A 21,547-nucleotide genomic window follows, 5' to 3' on the forward strand; every position below is an offset into this window, starting at 1 on the left:
CTATCAGTGGACGTGTATATGGCAGCCATTTTAGGGACCGCACACCTGGGACCCGAGCAAGGTCACCTCGTTCAAGCTGCTCTGGTTCCTTGATGAGCCAGCTGCCCGTGAGTTAACATGTCCCGTGGAGAAGCACTCTGTCCTGTAAAGTCTCACCACAAAAAAATTAAATAAATAACAGCACTCGGAGTGGTGAGTTTATTAAATGTTCATATCAGTTTAATACCTTCCGCGTCTCCTATCAGTGGACATGTATATGGCAGCCATTTTAGGAACCGCACACCTGGGACCCGAGCAAGGTCACCTCTTCAACAGGCGACAAGATTTGGCCCTGTAAAACTCTCCTGGATATTATGTACAATTTCTATGGATATGGCATTGATTTATGTAACAGGGAGATGGAAGAAGATGCTTGGTCGGTCCTCTTACTTGAACTGCGCGGGCAAGCTAATGTGCCACCAGATAGGAGTGGTGAGTTTAGTATTGTTCATATCAGTTTAATACCTTCCGCGTCTCCTATCAGTGGACGTGTAAATGGCAGAGATTTTTAATTGTTGAATCACCTCCCCTTTTTAGGCCAAGGTGGGAAGATGCTTAGACCACTGGTATATTGGTGCCATCTTGGAGGATTTTTTTTTGGTTTGGTTTTTGAAGCCACAGTGCTGCACCAGTGGGCCTAAAAATTAGGCATGTACACATGCCTGAAAAATTTGGTATTGTTGCAGCCGCTGCTGTAGCAGCGGCCAGAAAAATTGATGTTTGTTTCACAGGCAGAAAGTGCCCTAAAACATGGCGGCTTGAACCCTAGTTGGTGGCGGATAAGTCACGCAAGTCAAACGTCATTCAGAGCTAAAATACAGCAGCGTGTGGACCATTTTTAGCCCAAGGCAGCTCATCTCATCAGGCCTTTTTTAATCGAATGTATCGCCCAGTGTCAGTCCCTTCGGGATCCATCCCTCATTCATCTTAATAAAGGTGAGGTAATCTAGACTTTTTTGACCTAGGCGACTTCTCTTCTCAGTGACAATACCTCCTGCTGCACTGAAGGTCCTTTCTGACAGGACACTTGAAGCGGGGCAGGCCAGAAGTTCTATCGCAAATTGGGATAGCTCAGGCCACAGGTCAAGCCTGCACACCCAGTAGTCAAGGGGTTCATCGCTCCTCAGAGTGTCGATATCTGCAGTTAAGGCGAGGTAGTCTGCTACCTGTCGGTCGAGTCGCTCTCTGAGGGTGGATCCCGAAGGGCTGTGGCGATGCATAGGACTTAAAAAGGTCCGCATGTCCTGCATCAACAACACGTCTTTAAAGCGTCCTGTCCTTGCCGGCGTGGTCGTGGGAGGAGGAGGAGGATGACTTCCACCTCTCCCCCTGTTAGATTCCCGTTGTGCTGTGACATCACCCTTATACGCTGTGTAAAGCATACTTTTTAATTTATTTTGCAAATGCTGCATCCTTTCCGACTTGTTGTAATTCGGTAACATTTCCGCCACTTTCTGCTTATACCGGGGGTCTAGTAGCGTGGACACCTAGTACAGGTCGTTCTTCTTCAGCCTTTTTATACGAGGGTCCCTCAACAGGCAGGACAGCATGAAAGACCCCATTTGCACAAGGTTGGATGCCGAGCTACTCATTTCCCGTTCCTCCTCCTCACTGATGTCATTGAAGGTATGTTCTTCCCCCCAGCCACGTACAACACCACGGGTACCAGATAGGTGACAACGAGCACCCTGGGATGCCTGTTGTGTGTGCTCTTGCTCCTCCTCCTCCTCCTCAAAGCTACAATCCTCCTCTGACTCCTCTTCCTCACAATCCTCTTCCAGCGTTGCCGCAGGTCCAGCAAGCGATGCTGATAAGGCTGTTTCTGGTGGTGATGGTGACCACAACTCTTCCTCTTCCTCTTCACGCTCATCTACAGCCTGATCCAGCACTCTTCGCAGGGCACGCTCCAGGAAGAAAACAAATGGTATGATGTCGCTGATGGTGCCTTCGTTGCGACTGACTAGGTTTGTCACCTCCTCAAAAGGACGCATGAGCCTACAGGCATTGCGCATGAGCGTCCAGTAACGTGGATAAAAAATTCCCAGCTCCCCAGAGGCTGTCCTAGCACCCCGGTCATACAAATATTCATTAACAGCTTTTTCTTGTTGGAGCAGGCGGTCGAACATTAGGAGTGTGGAATTCCAACGTGTAGGGCTGTCGCAAATCAAGCTCCTCACTGGCATGTTGTTTCGCCGCTGGATATCGGCAAAGTGAGCCATGGCCGTGTAGGAACGCCTGAAATGGCCACACACCTTCATGGCCTGCTTCAGAGGACGTCCTGTAAGCCTGTGTACTTATGCACAAAGCGTTGTACGATCAGATTACACACATGTGCCATTCACGGCACATGTGTCAACTTGCCCAACTTCAATGCCGCTATCAAATTTTTTCCGTTGTCACACACCACTTTGCCGATATCCAGTTGCTGCGGAGTCAGCCACTTTTCCACCTGTGCGTTCAGGGCGGACAGGAGTGCTTGTCCGGTGTGACTCTCTGCTTTCAAGCAAGTCAAACCCAAGACGGCGTGACACTGCCGTATCCGGGATGTGGAATAGTACCTGGGGAGCTGGGGGGTGCCGTTGATGTGGAGCAAGATGCAGCAGCACAAGAGGACTCAGCCGAGGAGGTTATGGAAGAGGATGGAGTAGGAGGAGTAGAGGAGGTGGCAGCAGGACTGCCTGCAATTCGTGGCGGTGTCACCAACTCCTCTGCAATGCCACGCATTCCTTGTTTGTCAGCCGTCAGCAGGTTTACCCAATGCGCAGTGCAGGTGATATACCTGCCCTGACCATGCTTTGCAGACCAGGTATCAGTGGTCATCAGTGGTCAGATGGACCCTTGCCCCAACACTGTGTGCCAGACATGCCATGACTTCCTTTTGCACAATCGAGTACAAGTTGGGGATTGCCTTTTGTGAAAAGAAATTCCGGCCGGGTACCTTCCACTGCGGTGTCCCAATAGCTACAATTTTTTTGAACCCCTCAGACTCAACCAGATTGTATGGTAAAAGCTGGCGGGCTAATAGTTCGGACAAGCCAGCTGTCAGACGCTGGGCAAGGGGGTGACTTGGTGACATTGGCTTCTTACGCTGGTGACAGACACATGACTGTGGGCAGATGAGCGGGAACTGCTCAAGGCGGGAGACGGAGTGGCGGATGGTTGAGAGGGGGCAAGAAGGACAGCAGTGGTTGACGTGGCTGAAGATGCTAGACCAGGAGGAGGATGGCGGCTTAGAGTAGGCGTGCTGCTTGTACTCATGTGTTGATCCCATAGGCGTTTGTGATGTGAGATCATGTGCCTACGCAAAGCAGTTGTACCTAGGTGGGTGTTGGACCTCCCACGACTCAGTTGCCTTTGGCACAGGTTGCAAATGGCATCGCTGTTGTCCGAGGCAGACACACACAAAAAATGCCACACTGCTGAGCTCTGCAATGACGGCATTCTGGTGGTGGACACAGCATGCGTTGATTGGCGTGCTGTCGGGCTGACCCCGGGTGCCAATGCATGCTGCCTGACTGTGCCACAAGCTCCTTGCGACGACCCCCCCTGCTTCCAACTCGTCTCCTCCAACTCTCTGTCTCCCCATCTGAACTTTCGCCCTGTTCTTCTTCTTGCCGAGCGGGCACCCACGTGACATCCATGGACGCATCGTCATCATCAACCGCTTCGCTTGTATCTGACAACTCAGAAAAGGAAGCAGCAGCGGGTACAACATCATCATCATCACACCGTACCTCCATGTGTTTAATGCTGCCTGCCTGAGACATATCCCTGTTATCTACATCCTCTAGCAATAATGGTTGCGCATCACTCATTTCTTCAAACGGGTGTGTGAATAACTCCTCTGACATACCAAGTAAAGCGGCTGTGGTGCTAGTTTTGGTGGTGGCGGCAGGCGGGTGAGTGGTATCTTGAGAGGTGCCTGAAGCTAAGCTGGAGGAGGATGGTGCGTCAAGGTTCCGAGTGGAGGCTGTACAAGATTGGGTGTCCTGTGTTAGCCAGTCAACTATGTCCTCAGAACTTTTCAAGTTCAGGGTACGTGGCTTCTGAAAACTGGGCATTATTCTAGGGCAAAAGGGAATCACAGCACCACGACCGCGACGGCCCCTGCGGGGTGGCCTGCCTCTGCCTGTCATTTTTTTGGGGATTAGTGGTACTATGCGTGCAAGCTACTGTGAGACCAGATATGATTGGCAATGTGAACTGTAACAGTTCTGCAGAGCACACACTGTAGGCCTGACACACCCGCTTGAAGACAAGTAACTGCTATTCAATCTATAACAGTGAAAAACAAATTTTGGTTTTAAAAGCACGCTATAGAGACACCAGATATGATTGGCAATGTGCACTGGAACAGTTCTGGAGAGCACACGCTGAAGGAAGGACTGACAGAGCCGCTTGAAGGACACTGACTGGCTGCTATTAGCTTACACTAGAAACCTTTTTTCTTTGTAAAAGCACGCTATAGAGACACCAGATATGATTGGCAATGTGCACTTGAACAGTTCTGCAGAGCACACACTGTAGGCCTGACACACCCGCTTGAAGACAAGTAACTGCTATTCAATCTATAACAGTGAAAAACAAATTTTGGTTTCAAAAGCACGCTATAGAGACACCAGATATGATTGGCAATGTGCACTGGAACAGTTCTGGAGAGCACACGCTGAAGGAAGGACTGACAGAGCCGCTTGAAGGACACTGACTGGCTGCTATTAGCTTACACTAGAAACCTTTTTTCTTTGTAAAAGCACGCTATAGAGACACCAGATATGATTGGCAATGTGCACTTGAACAGTTCTGCAGAGCACACACTGTAGGCCTGACACACCCGCTTGAAGACAAGTAACTGCTATTCAATCTATAACAGTGAAAAAAAATTTTGTTTTTAAAAGCACGCTATAGAGACACCAGATATGATTGGCAATGTGCACTGGAACAGTTCTGGAGAGCACACGCTGAAGGAAGGACTGACAGAGCCGCTTGAAGGACACTGACTGGCTGCTATTAGCTTACACTAGAAACCTTTTTTCTTTGTAAAAGCACGCTATAGAGACACCAGATATGATTGGCAATGTGCACTGGAACAGTTCTGGAGAGCAAACGCTGAAGGAAGGACTGACAGAGCCGCATGAAGGACACTGACTGGCTGCTATTAGCTTACACTAGAAACCTTTTTTCTTTGTAAAAGCACGCTAAAGAGACACCAAATATGATTGGCAACTGTCAAAGCACGCTGGCACAGGTCTGCAGAGCACACGCTGAAGTAGGCCTGACACCCAGACTCTTGCAGACAACTAACTGCTCTTCTATTACAGTGAAAAAAAAATATTTCTTTTAAATCTAAAGCTTAAGCTATTGTAAAAACAGATATGAGTGGTGGCACTGGGCAAGAGGGCACAGTATCCACTGTGAACCTCACACAGAAGCTGGCAGGCAGGCAACTGCTCTTCTATTACAGTGGAAACAAAATTTTGGTTGTAAAAGCACGCTATAGAGACACCAGATATGAGTGGCAACTGTCAAAGTACGCTGGCAGGGTTGTGCAGGGCACACGCTGAAGGAAGGCCTGACAGAGCCGCTTGAAGGACACTGACTGGCTGCTATTAGCTTACACTGGAAACCTTTTTTCTTTGTAAAAGCATGCTAAAGAGACACCAGATATGATTGGCAACTGTCAAAGCACGCTGGCACAGGTCTGCAGAGCACACGCTGAAGTAGGCCTGACACCCAGACGCTTGCAGACAACTAACTGCTCTTCTATTACAGTGAAAACTAATTATTTCTTTTAAATCTAAAGCTTAACCTATTGTAAAAACAGATATGAGTGGTGGCACTGACTGTGCAAATGGGCAAGGCATCCAACCTGACACAGAAGCTGGCAGGCAGGCAACTGCTCTTCTATTACAGTGAAAAAAAAATATTTCTTTAAAATCTAAAGCTTAACCTATTGTAAAAACAGATATGAGTGGTGGCACTGACTGTGCAAATGGGCATGGCATCCAACCTGACACAGAAGCTGGCAGGCAGGCAACTGCTCTTCTATTACAGTGAAAAAATATATTTATTTAAAATCTAAAGCTTAACCTATTGTAAAAACAGATATGAGTGGTGGCACTGACTCTGCAAATGGGCAAGGCATCCAACCTGACACAGAAGCTGGCAGGCAGGCAACTGCTCTTCTATTACAGTGAAAAAAAATTATTTCTTTTAAATCTAAAGCTTAACCTATTGTTAAAACAGATATGAGTGGTGGCACTGACTGTGTAAATGGGCAAGGCATCCAACCTGACACAGAAGCTGGCAGGCAGGCAACTGCTCTTCTATTACAGTGAAAAAAATATATTTATTTAAAATCTAAAGCTTAACCTATTGTAAAAACAGATATGAGTGGTGGCACTGACTGTGCAAATGGGCAAGGCATCCAACCTGACACAGAAGCTGGCAGGCAGGCAACTGCTCTTCTATTACAGTGAAAAAAAAATATTTCTTTTAAATCTAAAGCTTAACCTATTGTTAAAACAGATATGAGTGGTGGCACTGACTGTGCAAATGGGCAAGGCATCCAACCTGACACAGAAGCTGGCAGGCAGGCAACTGCTCTTCTATTACAGTGACAAAAAATTATTTCTTTTAAATCTAAAGCTTAACCTATTGTTAAAACAGATATGAGTGGTGGCACTGACTGTGCAAATGGGCAAGGCATCCAACCTGACACAGAAGCTGGCAGGCAGGCAACTGCTCTTCTATTACAGTGAAAACAAATTATTTCTTTAAAATCTAAAGCTTAACCTATTGTAAAAACAGATATGAGTGGTGGCACTGGGCAAGTAGGCACAGTATCCAATGTGAACCTCACACAGAAGCTGGCAGGCAGGCACCTGCAATTACATTACACAGGAAAAAAAAAAAAAAAAAAAGCAGCCTGATGTTATAGCCCTAAAAAGGGCTTTTTGGGGTGCTGTCCTTACAGCAGAGATCTGATGAGTCCTTCAGGATTGTAGTGGACACTGAATACCCTAGCCTAGCTATCAATTTCCCTATCTAATCAGCAGCAGCTAAACTTTCCCTCCTCTCACTAAGCATGCAGCTTCAGAATGAATCGAAAATGGATGCTGGGAGGGAGGTTGGAGTCATCATTCGCTGCGCCCTACCCCAAGATAATGGGCACATCATGAGCGCGATCAAGGGCAAGACCCCGCTTGATTTTGAGGAAGCCCAACTGACCTTTTACCAGGACTTATCCAAAGCCACCCTCCAATGGAGGAAATCACTTACTGAACTCACTAGCCAACTGCGCACAGCGGTAATACCATACAGGTGGGGAAACCCACGCTCCTTACTTGTCACCCACCAGGGGGCAACACATAAACTCACCTCTGGGACTGAGGCCCCTGAACTCCTCACAAGATTGGGCCTACAGAACCTGCACGCCCAGGGCATAACCCATGACTGGAACCCGGCAACCTCAGAAACATTTGTGCCGAGAAGACAGAGAACCAATGCACAAGCCACCTGACGGACAGGGGGGGGAGAAGTCTCTTGCTCCTGTCCGCTCAAAGGCGACACTACTTCGCCATGTTTAAGGTTTAATGCATTCTGTTTTCTCCCCACCCTCCACGCACTATAACCTCAAAGTTTAATACACCTGTTTATCACAGACTAGCGGATACTAGCAGACGCGCAACTGCACCACCAGTACACAAAACCGCAGCTCAAGACGACACCTACCCCCCCGACAGCCCCATGGTTAGGGCCACCACCCCTCACTAGTAGTCTCAACTGACACTGGCTCATTAAACCCACACGGGGCGTAGAAACAATCACTAGGGCTACTCATGCGACTTACCGACCGACGACACAACACTCAATGAACCAACCCAGGCCCCTGCAACGCGCTATAACCTCACTCAACAAGATAACAGCTTAGATGGGCCCAGGCATCCACCACCAATCCAACACCTAGGTAACAAACCCACAAATGACTAACTCAACTACACTCCTACAAAACTACACACTATACCTAGGATTTCATACAAGTAACAAAAAATTGTGCTGAAACCGGCTGAATGCATCAAACATCTAAAGTTGTAATCTGCTATACTCTCATGTGATGCATATGTTGTACCATATATATAACTCTCATGCACGCAAAAATAAAGAATTAAAAAAAAAACATTTAAGAAAGATAGTCAACAGTAGAAAAAAGAAAAAAGAAAAATTATATGAAAAAAATATTCTATAAATAAAAATAATTGCACATCAGTAGAACATGGGCCCGAGAGACTATATGGCAATCTCAGACAGGAATATCAAAAGGAAAATTATAAATAAGACACTTATACAAGGTTTGCAAATATTGACGCTGAGTCTTACAGAGGGAGAATCCCTACAAAAGGGCTATGAATGAGCACTTTTCATTCAGGCCCCTCGGCGACAGGGTTCCCAACTGGCAAATCCAGTAATAACTCCTTGTAATAAGAGTTTCCCTCTGTCTCCTCCTTTTGCCTACGTTATTGAGACCACATGGGCACGTTAGTTTATAGATAACAAAATCAGTCCGGCAGTGAATACATTGTTTGATTTTGTATATCTTGCCAGTATATGGGTGTGTGAAGGTTTTGGAAGGGATTAGATGACCACACGTCACGCATCCCAAACACCTCACACACCCAAGGTTGGTGTTTTCTTTCTGGACTGGACTATAACAGTGTCGTGGGTCAGTCTGAACCAGTAGATCCTTCAAATTCTTCAAATCATAGGTTTTTGACGGAAAATCTCAGGAAGAGATGGATCTGATGACAATGTATTCCAGTTCTTGCGAATTGTGGATGTCAGCTCGGGTTCACAGTGTTAAAAAACATTGGAAACATGCATCTGATGTTGGACGGTTTCTGAAGGACAGAAGGAAAGGATGCAAAGGTAGTTCGTGCTCTACTTAAAGCTAATAGAAGCAGCCAAGTAATTAACGGAACACCATAGAATTAGAAATACAAGAATGTACTCCTAATGCTACAGTGTTGCCCTACCTACTTATGTATCTACTCCCCACCCCTGCAAGGGTTTTAAAGGTAAGTTTTGTGAGTATTAGGAAGCTGGTGTACATACTCTTCATTAAAATGAAATGGTCTGGGTGCATTTTCATGAATTAAAAAATAATAAGTGAAGGTGAAAACTAAAAATGTGGAGGGCCATACCTGGAGAATTTTTTAAACAAACAAATACAGCTTTATGGAGGGGATGTAAATATATTATAGCATAACAACTCACATTTATTTGAGCTGTAAAAGATTTTGAATCTCGCACAGGAAGCACTCCACTTCCAACACAGGTGGAAAGAACAGAAATAGGAATAGTGTAATTGGGCTCCTTACAATGTGAGCAGGAGGATTGTGGGATTTAAAGTCATTATACACTATAAGTATGTTACACAAGTGTGGTTTCTTTCCATGATGGACCACATTGATTAGGGAGAGTGCTACCTGGGAAAGAAACACACAACATTTGTGACTAAAGCCAATATTTTACTGCTCAAGTAAATGTGACTACATTATTATAGAACTATATATATATAGTGCATACCACCACAGTGGTGGGGAAAAAAGTGTGGATGAAAAGCCCTTCCAGCTGACGTAAGTGGATAGTTAATGCATTGCTAAACACAAATACACACACCAGTCAAGCCATAAGACTTCCTTTTCCCACATAAATCCCACTTTAACAGTGCTCTCACTACTGCAAGGGATTCTGGGTAGGCATATGCAAATGTACTCCATGAGTGGTTCACTGGCTTTGCTCCTCCTGAGTTGTGTTTCAAAGCTGTTGTATACAGCAGACACATACTGTCAGGGTACCTGTGGTCTCTACCTCTGAAAGAGGTAGAGACTTAGCTGTTCCTCCATCCAGACGGCCTGATGGCTCCCTTCTCCACGGTCTATCCGGTCATGCAAGGCCGGCCGCGAGGGAGTGACTGCCTTTTACAGCATCTAGGCAGGAAGTTGTCATCAGAACACTCCTCCGGAACGACCTGTCACTCAATTGCTGCAGGACCAAGCAGGACGCCTCGGAGGCGTGGTTACTGCTCTGAACAGGGTATTTAACAGAGCTTCTTTCATTAGCTCATTGCCCTGTCGTGGTTCTATCTTGTTCTAGTCACTCAGTGCTTGTGTATTCTATTATCCCTTGATTCGGCTTGTCTCTCGCTTACCTGTCTTCTGTTACCCTCGACCTCGGCTTGTCTTTGACCATTCTATACTGTACTACTTACGTTAGTCCGGCCATTCTAAGGTCCGGTATACGTATCTGGCTACTGTTTGTACTCTGCGTGTTGGATCCCTGTCCCGATCCTGACATTACGACAGGGCCAATGGATCCTGCAAGTACAAACAGTCAGCTGGCTTCTCCTGATCCTAGGTTTGAGGCCATGGATAACAGAATGGATCAGATGGCGCTTGCGCTACAGGCTCTATTATCTCGTGCCAATAACCCACCAGAGGAGATACGTAATACCCCTGTTTCTCCTGTCGGTTCAGGTCTAGAGGTAGCCACAGTGGGTGCTTCTTCTCGCATTACCCCCCCAGTACGCTATGGTGGGGCTCCTGAGAAGTGTTGTGGTTTCTTAAACCAAATTAGTATCCACTTTGAATTGCAACCTCGCTCTTATCCTACAGATAGGGCAAAGGTAGGATTTATTATCACCCTACTTATTGAGAAAGCTCTGAGATGGGCCAACCCATTATGGGAGAACGATAACCCATTAGTTTATAACTATAACGCCTTTGTAGCTGCTTTTAGAAGAACATTTGACCCTCCAGGTAGAAAGGTTAATGCAGCCAGATTACTGTTGCGTCTGAAACAGGAGAATCGAACACTGGTGGATTATGCACTAGAGTTCAGGTCTCTGGCGTCAGAGGTCAAGTGGAATGAGCAGGCGTATATGGATGTATTTTTGAATGGCTTATCTGAAGTAATCCTTGATGAGGTTGCTACCAGAGAACTCCCCGAGAATTTAGAGGATTTAATTTCGTTCATCTCTCGTATAGATGAACGTTTAAGAGAGAGACAGAACACTCGAGAGAGGAACCGGAGACCTTCTTTTAGGTTAGCCCCCGCTTTTCCAAGTCCTGACTCCACGGTATCTTTGCTTCCTGAACCTATGCAGATAGGGTATACCCGCCTCTCTGAGGAGGAAAGACAGTACAGGAGAAGAGAGGGTTTGTGTATGTATTGTGGAGCTAAGGGTCATTTACTCTCGAACTGTTCTAACCGCCCGGGAAACGCTTGCACCTAAGTCTCTCTAGAGGACAGGCCTTGGGTGTTTCTATATTGTCCTCTACTCCTAATTATAAAGATCACAGGCTTCTGCTACCAGTTTCCTTAACTTGCGGGAGGGAAGTAGTAAGGGCTATGGCTTTGATAGATTCCGGTGCTGCTGAGAATTTTATCGACCAAGCCTTTGCTAGTAAAAACAATTTCCCATCCCAGCTAAGGGAGACACCCTTGGCCGTTGAGGCCATAGATGGTAGACTACTACTAGACCCTGTTATCTTTCGTGAGACCATACCCATTGATTTAAATGTTGGTATCCTACACGTGGAGAAGTTATCTCTTCTGCTCATTTCGTCTCCGTCCGTTCCCATAGTTCTGGGGTATCCATGGTTGAAAGAACATAACCCTATTATCGATTGGGAGTTAGGGGAGATACTCTCGTGGGGCCAGGGCTGCCAGGATCGGTGTTTGTGCAAGGTTTCTCCATTAGCTAATATTAACATACAGGAGAATCCTACTCAGTCCACAGAAAGACAAATACCAGACCTTTACCTAGACTTAAGGGCAGTGTTTGACAAGAAGAATGCCGATTCTTTGCCACCACACAGGTCATTTGACTGTAAAATTAAGCTTCTACCCGGGACTATGCCTCCGAGGGGCCATGTATATCCTTTGTCTGTTCAGGAAAACTCGGTTCTAGAAGAGTATATTCAGGAGAATTTAAAAAAGGGATTCATCAGGAGGTCTTCTTCTCCGGCCGGGGCGGGGTTCTTTTTCATTAAGAAGAAGGATGGCACGCTGAGACCTTGTATCGATTACCGAGGCTTGAATAAAATAACTGTCAGAAATGCCTATCCTATCCCACTGATTACCGAGTTATTTGATCGTCTTAAGGGCTCCAAAATCTTCACCAAGTTAGATCTCAGAGGGGCTTACAATTTGGTGAGAATCCAGCAAGGTCACGAGTGGATGACGGCATTCAATACCCGGTATGGCCATTACGAATACCTGTTATGCCATTTGGACTATGCAATGTGTAACGGAATGCAGTATAATAATACACGATATCCGTTGGTATCCTCAGGAAATCCACAGTCAGAGTAGAAAGCACGGCAATATCCCCAATCCTCCCAATAACCGGACGAAACACAGTTTGGGAGTCAACTAACTGGCTTTATTCACAGCTGGCATATTTATACAGTTCCCCATGCAAGGGGTTTCCATACAGTAAATCCAGGGGATTTCTCCCATCATGCAATATGACTTTCCCAGCAGGCATTGCTGCACGAGAAGGATACTCCCACTAAAATGGACGATTAAGTGGGTTATCCCCTTGTGCAGCAAAACTGACAATTTGCTTTAAAATACATAATTCACACAATATTCGGTACTTTGGAATAACCGAACGTTCGGTAGGTAGCTGGGGTCGAAGCGCATACTTTGTGAGAATACCGCTCTGATCCCAGCTGAACTAACCGAACGCCGCACAGAATACATTTAAACATTGAAGTTAGTTTAAAAGTACCGAATAAGTACGGGGAACATAATGTACCGAACGCGGAACTCCCGAACGCTCTGGAAGTCCAGCGGTGTTCGGATCATTGAGTAGCCGTTTTCAGTTCCAGGCTCTCGACGACCGAACACCGCTGCAGAGACAAAGGATCCAAGATGGCCGACCGCCGCATGGTCGGTAGTCGAACAACGGCCACCTAGGAGAGCCCTTAATTACCGATTGCAACAATGTTGCAATCGGTTAATTGGTGCCACACGACCTGTGAATGGGTGGTCGACCTGGGGAGCCCACATTCGTACGGTGAACGGCCAAGATAGCCGTGTTTCGTCGTACGAATGCTTTGTATGCTGGCAGCGGACGGCTGCCAGCATGCGAACGGCCATAATACAACACATATACATTTAACGGTACACATTATGCAGTCAGCCTACGGACAACCTGTGATGAATATAGTTCAGAAGTGGCTAGGTTCGCCACACAATGCTCCTGCAGTATTTCAGGATTTGATTAATGAGGTACTTAGGGAGTTTCAGCATGATTGTGTTATTGTTTACCTGGACGAGATACTAATACACTCTAAGGAGATTGAGACTCACCATAGACAGGTCAGAAAGGTGTTACACAAACTTCTGCAACATGGTCTATACTGCAAATTGGAGAAGTGCAGTTTTGATCAGTCTCAGGTAGACTTTCTTGGGTACGTGATTTCTGGGGAAGGTTTTAAAATGGATCCTGGTAAACTCCAATCTATTTTAGACTGGCCTTTGCCCAAAGGACTCAAGGCTATCCAAAGGTTTATTGGTTTTTCCAACTACTATAGGCGCTTCATTAAGGGTTACTCCTCTATCATTGCGCCTATTACCAATATGACCAAACAAGGGGCTGATACTAAGTTCTGGTCTGAGGAAGCTCTTGGTGCTTTTAAGACTCTCAAGGAACTTTTTGCCACAGCTCCCATTCTAGTTCATCCTGATACGACTCTGCCTTTCTTGCTCGAGGTCGATGCTTCTGAGACAGGAGTTGGGGCTGTTCTGTCTCAAAGGTTAGGGGTGGATAAACCGTTACACCCTTGTGGTTTCTTCTCTAAAACATTTTCTGGGCCTGAGAGCAGATATGACATCGGGGAGAGGGAACTGTTAGCGGTCATTAAGGCTTTAAAGGAGTGGAGACATTTACTGGAAGGGACACTACACCCTGTTACTATTCTAACGGATCATAAGAACTTGTCTTATATTGGGGAGGCTAAGCGCTTGTCCGCCAGGCAGGCTCGCTGGGCCTTGTTCCTCACTCACTTTAATTATGTACTTACGTATAGACCTGGTTCTAAGAACTCTAAAGCCGATGCTTTGTCTCGTCAATATGAACCATCCACTATAACTGAACCACTTCTGTCCTCCATAGTTCCTAAGGCGAATATCATCGCGAACACGAATCTCAGGATTCACTCTCCATTGCTTTCTGAGATCATGAAGTTTCAGCATTTGGCACCCAGACAGACCCCTGGGGATCGACACTTCGTTCCTGCCGCTCTCCAATTGGAGGTGCTACGCTGTCTCCATAACAGCAAGGTGGCTGGGCATCCAGGCATCCGCAAGACTTATGCGCTGGTCTCTAAAGATTTTTGGTGGCCTGACTTACGCAAGGATATTAAAGAATTAATCGGGGCATGTGAAGTTTGTACCAAGACCAAGCTACCCCATTCGCTTCCATGCGGATTTCTGCACCCTTTAGAGGTTCCTGAAAAGCCTTGGTCCTGCCTGGCAATGGACTTCATTGTTGATTTGCCTATCTCTAAAAAGCAGACTGTCATCCTCACTGTGGTAGACAGATTTACTAAAATGGCTCACTTCATTCCCTTACCTAAACTCCCATCTTCGCCCGAGTTAGCGGAGATATTCGCCAGGGAGATTTTCCGTTTGCATGGGATACCTTCCCAAATTGTCTCTGACAGAGGCTCCCAATTAGTTTCCCGTTTTTGGAGATCATTCTGCTTCCAACTAGGCATCAAATTGAATTTCTCCTCTGCCTATCATCCTCAGTCCAATGGAGCTGCTGAACGCACTAACCAAAAAGTTGAACAATATTTACGTTGTTTCGTTTCAGAACACCAGGACGATTGGGTCGGTTTGATTCCTTGGGCGGAGTTTGCACATAACAATCTCATTTGTGATTCTACGCATTCTAGCCCTTTTTTCTTGAATTATGGCTTTCATCCTTCCATCCTTCCTTCTGAGTCTTATTCTCAAGGGATACCGTCGGTGGATGTTCATGTTGCCAATTTAAGAAAGTTGTGGGATCGAACTCGACAAATCCTTCTGCACAATTCTACGCTGGTTAAAAAACACGCTGACAAACGTAGAAGGGCAGCACCGGTGTTTGTTCCAGGCGATAGAGTATGGTTAAGTACTAGAAACATTCGGTTAAAAGTGCCGTCCATGAAATTTGCTCCTCGATATATTGGACCGTACAGGGTACTGTCTCAAATTAACCCAGTTGCGTATCGTTTAGCGTTGCCTAATGCCTTACGCATTCCTAATTCATTTCATGTTTCCTTGCTAAAACCATTAATATGTAACAGGTTCTCCTCCACGATCGACCCTCCCCGCTCAGTTCAGGTGGAGGGTCAAGAGGAGTATGAGGTCAATTCCATCGTTGATTCTCGAATCTCCCGGGGGAAACTGCAATATCTGGTCGATTGGAAGGGTTATGGTCCTGAGGAGAGAAGTTGGGTACCTCAGGAGGAGGTGCATGCTCCCCGTCTCCGCAGGGCGTTTCACTCTCGATTCCCTTCTCGCCCTGGTGTATTCCGCCCGGTGGGCATATCTGAGAGGGGGGGTACTGTCAGGGTACCTGTGGTCTCTACCTCTGAAAGAGGTAGAGACTTAGCTGTTCCTCCATCCAGACGGCCTGATGGCTCCCTTCTCCACGGTCTATCCGGTCATGCAAGGCCGGCCGCGAGGGAGTGACTGCCTTTTACAGCATCTAGGCAGGAAGTTGTCATCAGGACGCTCCTCCGGAACGACCTGTCACTTAATTGCTGCAGGACCAATCAGGACGCCTCGGAGGCGTGGTTACTGCTCTGAACAGGGTATTTAACAGAGCTTCTTTCATTAGCTCATTGCCCTGTCGTGGTTCTATCTTGTTCTAATCACTCAGTGCTTGTGTATTCTATTATCCCTTGATTCGGCTTGTCTCTCGCTTACCTGTCTTCTGTTACCCTCGACCTCGGCTTGTCTTTGACCATTCTATACTGTACTACTTACGTTAGTCCGGCCATTCTAAGGTCCGGTATACGTATCTGGCTACTGTTTGTACTCTGCGTGTTGGATCCCTGTCCCGATCCTGACACATACTCTAAGGAATCCATGTATAAAGTGGAATTATGAGGCACAAGTGTGGTTCTTTGTTGAGCTCATAAGGCTGAGTGATGCAAATGGTAAGCATAGGCAAGCCTATGTAATCTGATTATACGGAAGAGCTACTGTAGGTCAAATTACTGAAAAGGTAATGCTGGCCATGATTGACAGGTGTCAGAACACACAGTGCATTGCAGTTTGCTACGTATGGAACTGCGTAGCTGTAAACCGTATACAGTACCCATGATGACCCCCCTCCATAGCAAAAAAAGCCTTCAAAAGTGGTGTGAGCATCAGAATTGGACCATGCAGTGATATAAGAACATTTCCTTATCTGATGAATCATATTTCTTTTACATCAGGTTGATGTGTGTCATTTACCAGGGGAAAAGATGGCAACATGATGCATTATGGGAAGAAGAAAGGCCAGTGGGGGCACTGTTATGCTCTGGGCAATGTTTTGCTGGGAATGGGTCCTGGCTTTCAAGGTCAGATGACAGAAGGGATAATGTAAATTGCATAGGAATGTGAAAGGAGTCAGATGGTTTACAACATGGATTGATCCTTTGATTAATCAATGGCTCTGTAAGGTTTGAGAAGTCACACATAAGTGGCCTGGAAGTCTAGTTCCAATGTAAACTAACTGCCTTCAGCCATATGGTCTCTGCCTCTTAATTGATGAGTTAATTTATTGGAAATGTTAATAATCATTAGCCTTGTGTTCAAGTATAATATCCAAAAGAAACATTAATATGTATCGACAGAATAATAATTAAGCCTCATTTTTATTATATTTGGAATGGGAAAAGCGCCATCTTCTAAACAAGCCCAAACATGATTGGCATAACTTAACCATCGGGGAAGGGATTGGGATGTCTGCTATATTGGGTCATGAATAAGAAGTGTGACATAGCTATGGAATGGAGAAATGGTAACAAATTCATAGAGGCAACTATTATTTCTGTGGCAAGTACAAAAGAGGAGATAGAAGGAAAAGTTTCTATTTGGATTGATGTGGGTCTGGGACACAAGGGGGTGGTCACTTATTGTCTCTATAGATACGCCTTAACTCCACCTCTGGTCGAGGCATGGTAATCCACAGGGTATATATCCAATGATACTGAGATGTGTACTTGTACTTGCTTGGGGGCCAAAATCTAATTCTAAGTGAGTCACCACCTTTCTTACCAGATACCCCCTGGGCAGAAGTTTTACTTTGAAAGCCTGACTAAGTGGTTAGCACTTCTATTAGTTTATCCCTTTTGTTTTTGTCTGTTGCTGGTGTAACTCATTTGATTATAATCTATAGTTTTGTATGCACTGTGACAATTTTTTGCTCATAATAAATTTTCCTTTGTTAAGTTCTGCCTTTGTCTGGTAAACAATCACGTTATCTGAAGAGACTAATTAGTGTTTTGCAATTGCTTAAATATTGTGTTATATTTGGTTGGTTTTTATTATTAAGTTACCTGGGGGACCAAGGCACCCCATTTATAAATTGCCTTGGTTGTGTCAGTGTTAAAATAGTAATACTTATATTATTATGCTTAAGTGTGGGTGGTGTTAAGGGGGATTTTATCATTATTTCCAGTCTAGTGCAGACAATTAGTGAACTTTAACCCTTTCACCAACACAACTACGTCTCACACACTCTTGAAGTAGGGTGCGTTCATAACACCACCTACCTAGAGATTGTTGCAGACCACGTAGACCACTTTGGGGAACAAATTTATAGAAAGTAGCAAGCAGGATAAATATAGGGAACCAAAAAAAATTGTATGCAGTATACTGTGTACCCAGTAGCATTATAAATAAAATTGCAAGGGAAAAAAAAATCCCTGTAATTTAGATGAGTATCAGAAATAATAAAAATAGGAAGCAAGTTACCCGACAGTACAGCCACATTGACCCATCCACATTGGAAACAGCCCTGGAGTACCCAATGGCTAAGACAGCCGACTCAGAACATAAGTCCCCGGGGAAGCCAGTGTGTGAATCTGTGTGTCAGTGTGTGTATCTGTGTGTTTTTTGTAGTTGTTATAGTTTTTGTAGTTGTTACAATTTTTACCTTTGGGGTAGCTTAGAAGTGGGGGCATGAGGGGATGGTAGGATATCTGTGATAGAAGTGACCGGCAGTCACAGCTTTTAACAATAAGTTGACACTGTATATTGTGGCAAAGGAATGCTGCTTGCCTTTGTGTTTGAAATTACAGTGAAGCCCCATATATATTTTATGTTATGGGTCCAAAGGTGTTCTTTAATGGGTTTTAAAGTTCTTGCCTTTAAGGTGTGCAAGGATAAGTCCGCGAATACTTGTACTTATACTGTTCCCATAAAACAGTAAAGGGGGTGTAGTGTCCCTCAAACAGTGTAGAATTTCTTCTAGTAATGTAATCTCTATTTGACATCTCTAGAGGCATCTTTAATCGTACCTTTAGGTCTAAAAGACCTGTGTGCTGGGTCAAATTCCACTAGATTTGTGGGTTTCTTAATAAGTAGGTTAAACAATTGTTGTAGAAACAAAGGTAAGTTCTCTATAGATCCCATCCCTCTACCTTACTCTTGTATTCTGAGGCTGTTGTGTCATCCACGGTTGTCTAGATCATCAAGAGATCTCTGGATAATACTGAACATAGTGACATGAGCCTCAAGTATAATAGTTAGTTGTTGTACCTGTTAAATCAAGAGATCTCTGTCATCCTCAAGCTCTCTATGGCGGTCCCCGGCCCCCAAAATGGTGAATATCCGCTCCTGTGCTGTCCAATTTTCCCTGAAATGTGGCAACAAACTTTCATAACATATATGCCAGATCTTCCTTGGAGTGAAGATATTTCAGTAAGTCTCATAACTCTGTATCTTTTGATGTTAAGAAGCCGAGTGTTGGGCTCAGGGGCAAGAGACCTTCCTGGGTAAGTGCGGGCACCATGATGCTGTCATAGGATACCCCATGGAGATCATCCAAATTTCTGACCCGGATTTTCCTGATGGATTTCTTCCAGATTGCATCTGGGATGTGTGGGACCTCTTTTGGTTCCCCAACTGAGTGGTTATGCCCTCCTAATAGTGGGATTTTGTCCTGTTCAGGGCTAAGCTCCGCTAGTGAGCTTCCATACAGCTTGGTGGTTGGCCATGCCCCCCCCCTAAATAAGGATTTTCACATTGTTTTGTACTGAATTGGTAATACTGATGCCATTACCAATTACTGAATCAAGTGAAGAGGATTTATAATTGTGTTATATTTACTACCACTAGAGTGTGCCAATGTACTATGAAATTGTTCTATTATCTTCACTGGTATTTGCAAGCACATGTAACTTAAAACGTGTAAATTGACACAGGGCCCTATATTTTTTTACTCTTTTCTTCAACACTAAAACACGTTAACATATGTCAGCTTTACTCTAGCTTTTTCTTTCTGTATTATGGGATTCCTCTTTAATTTTAAGAACATCTTTTCCGGCTTATTCTCAAAAATGAAATTTCAAAGAGACTTTTAAATTTGAGATTAAAATAGTCACAACAAAAAAAAAAAATTCAGCTCATCTACTCTGGCCTACAATTTGAAATTAACTTTAAATTGTCATTTTAGTAAATAAAACCTTTTTTTTGTGTTAAACAGTTGTAAAACAATTATAATTACTTACTGACATTTTTTGCATATTCCACTAGAGAGCGCTGTTGATCCTGCAGTTTTTTTGTACCGCTCGTAATCAAGCTTACATAAATGATCCAATCTTTCCACTTGATGTCTATAGTCATACATTGTTCAATTAAGATATACATTGTATATATGTAAAATATAAAAATGCTACATCTTGAATATATAATATAAAAATACTACTTTGATTCAAGTGGAACTATTTTTTCTTGCTAACAATAGCCCAATCATTTTCTATTTTTTTTTTAAATTCACTTATGATCCCATTACTTGTCGATTTGAATGGATGTAATTACGACTAACTAATCAAATAGTATATGTTATCATCAAAACAACCACTAGGCTAAAACGCTAATTTCTTTATCGGTGGGAATGGGTATTTTTTTTTAAACTGAAGTTACCTTAGAAACCAGGAAAACTGTTTTTCAGACAAAACCTGCACACGTTCTAATTTTTTAAAGGAGACCCATTCACAGCAGGGTTTGGAAATGCAAATATTCCAGTTTGCACGCTGATTACTTTGTGCTGTGCATGACTGCCCAGGACATCGCTCGTCCTGTAACAAACATAGCAGCAGAAATCGAAATTAGTGATAAACCAGGTTTATGTTCCAGGCTTTCATGCGTTTATTACCCATCCCCCAAAAAGCCTTTTTTTCACCTCTTCTTGCAAGTATTCCAACACCTCTCTCATGTTTTATTCCTGTGTTCCCCTCCAGCCTTTCTGTGCCACAGACTTTTATCCTGAGTTCAGACATTTTATTAAACGAACCCCTGCTTACCTACCAGACCTTTTGTTGAATAAACATTTGTTCTGTGTTTATTGGTATTTGTGCTATATATTTTCATGTGTTGTTCTTTAATAAAACCATAAATGTTCCAGATACCTCGAGAAGGATCCGAAGAAAGAAAGGAAATTCTCAATAGTGATCGGTGTTGATGGTATCAATTTTTAGTAGAAAAATGTAAAATCTACTTCTATTTTCACTTTTCCTAAAATGATTTTACCCCTTCAAAATGTATTTTACTCAAGTTCATAATTTTCTACCTGTTGTTTCTTTTTACAGCTCACATAGTATGGCCGTCATCCTAAAGGGATATTCCAAGCACCACAACCACTTCAGTGATTTGCAATTGTCATGGCGCTCGGAGTCCATCTACACAGTGTTCCAGTAAATTCTGCACATACAGAGTTAAAGCGCTTTGCTGAAACTCAACCTCTGAACAATAGTTCCAGGCTGGCTACTGTCAATTTTGTGCATATTTGGCATCGGTCCTCAGAACACAAAGCATGCTGGTGACAGATGACTAATAGAGTTACATCTCCCTATCGTCCACTTTTTCTATCCTCTCTGAAATCCTTCTACCTGCGATGAAGGGGAGGAATATCACTGGAGAAGGGTTGGGCTGTATTAACTGTATTATTTATTAAAAATCAACATTATTCATCACAAACTACATAGTCATGACTAATGGTGGTTTTTGGTAAACAGACAAACAGACAAACAGTAAAACAGACAGACATATAAAATTATTAATGGATGATAGACAGACAGACAAACAAACAGACAGACCAACAGACAGGCAGAAGGATGGACAGACGGACGGACAGACAGATAGATATTGCATCCTTCCATTAATCTGTAAGTCTATCTATCTATATGTCAATTCATGGGCATGCACAAAGTGTGTGCAGACACTAATATCTCTATTC

The sequence above is a fragment of the Pelobates fuscus genome, chromosome 4 (assembly GCF_036172605.1).
Source record: "Pelobates fuscus isolate aPelFus1 chromosome 4, aPelFus1.pri, whole genome shotgun sequence".
NCBI lineage: Eukaryota > Metazoa > Chordata > Amphibia > Anura > Pelobatidae > Pelobates > Pelobates fuscus.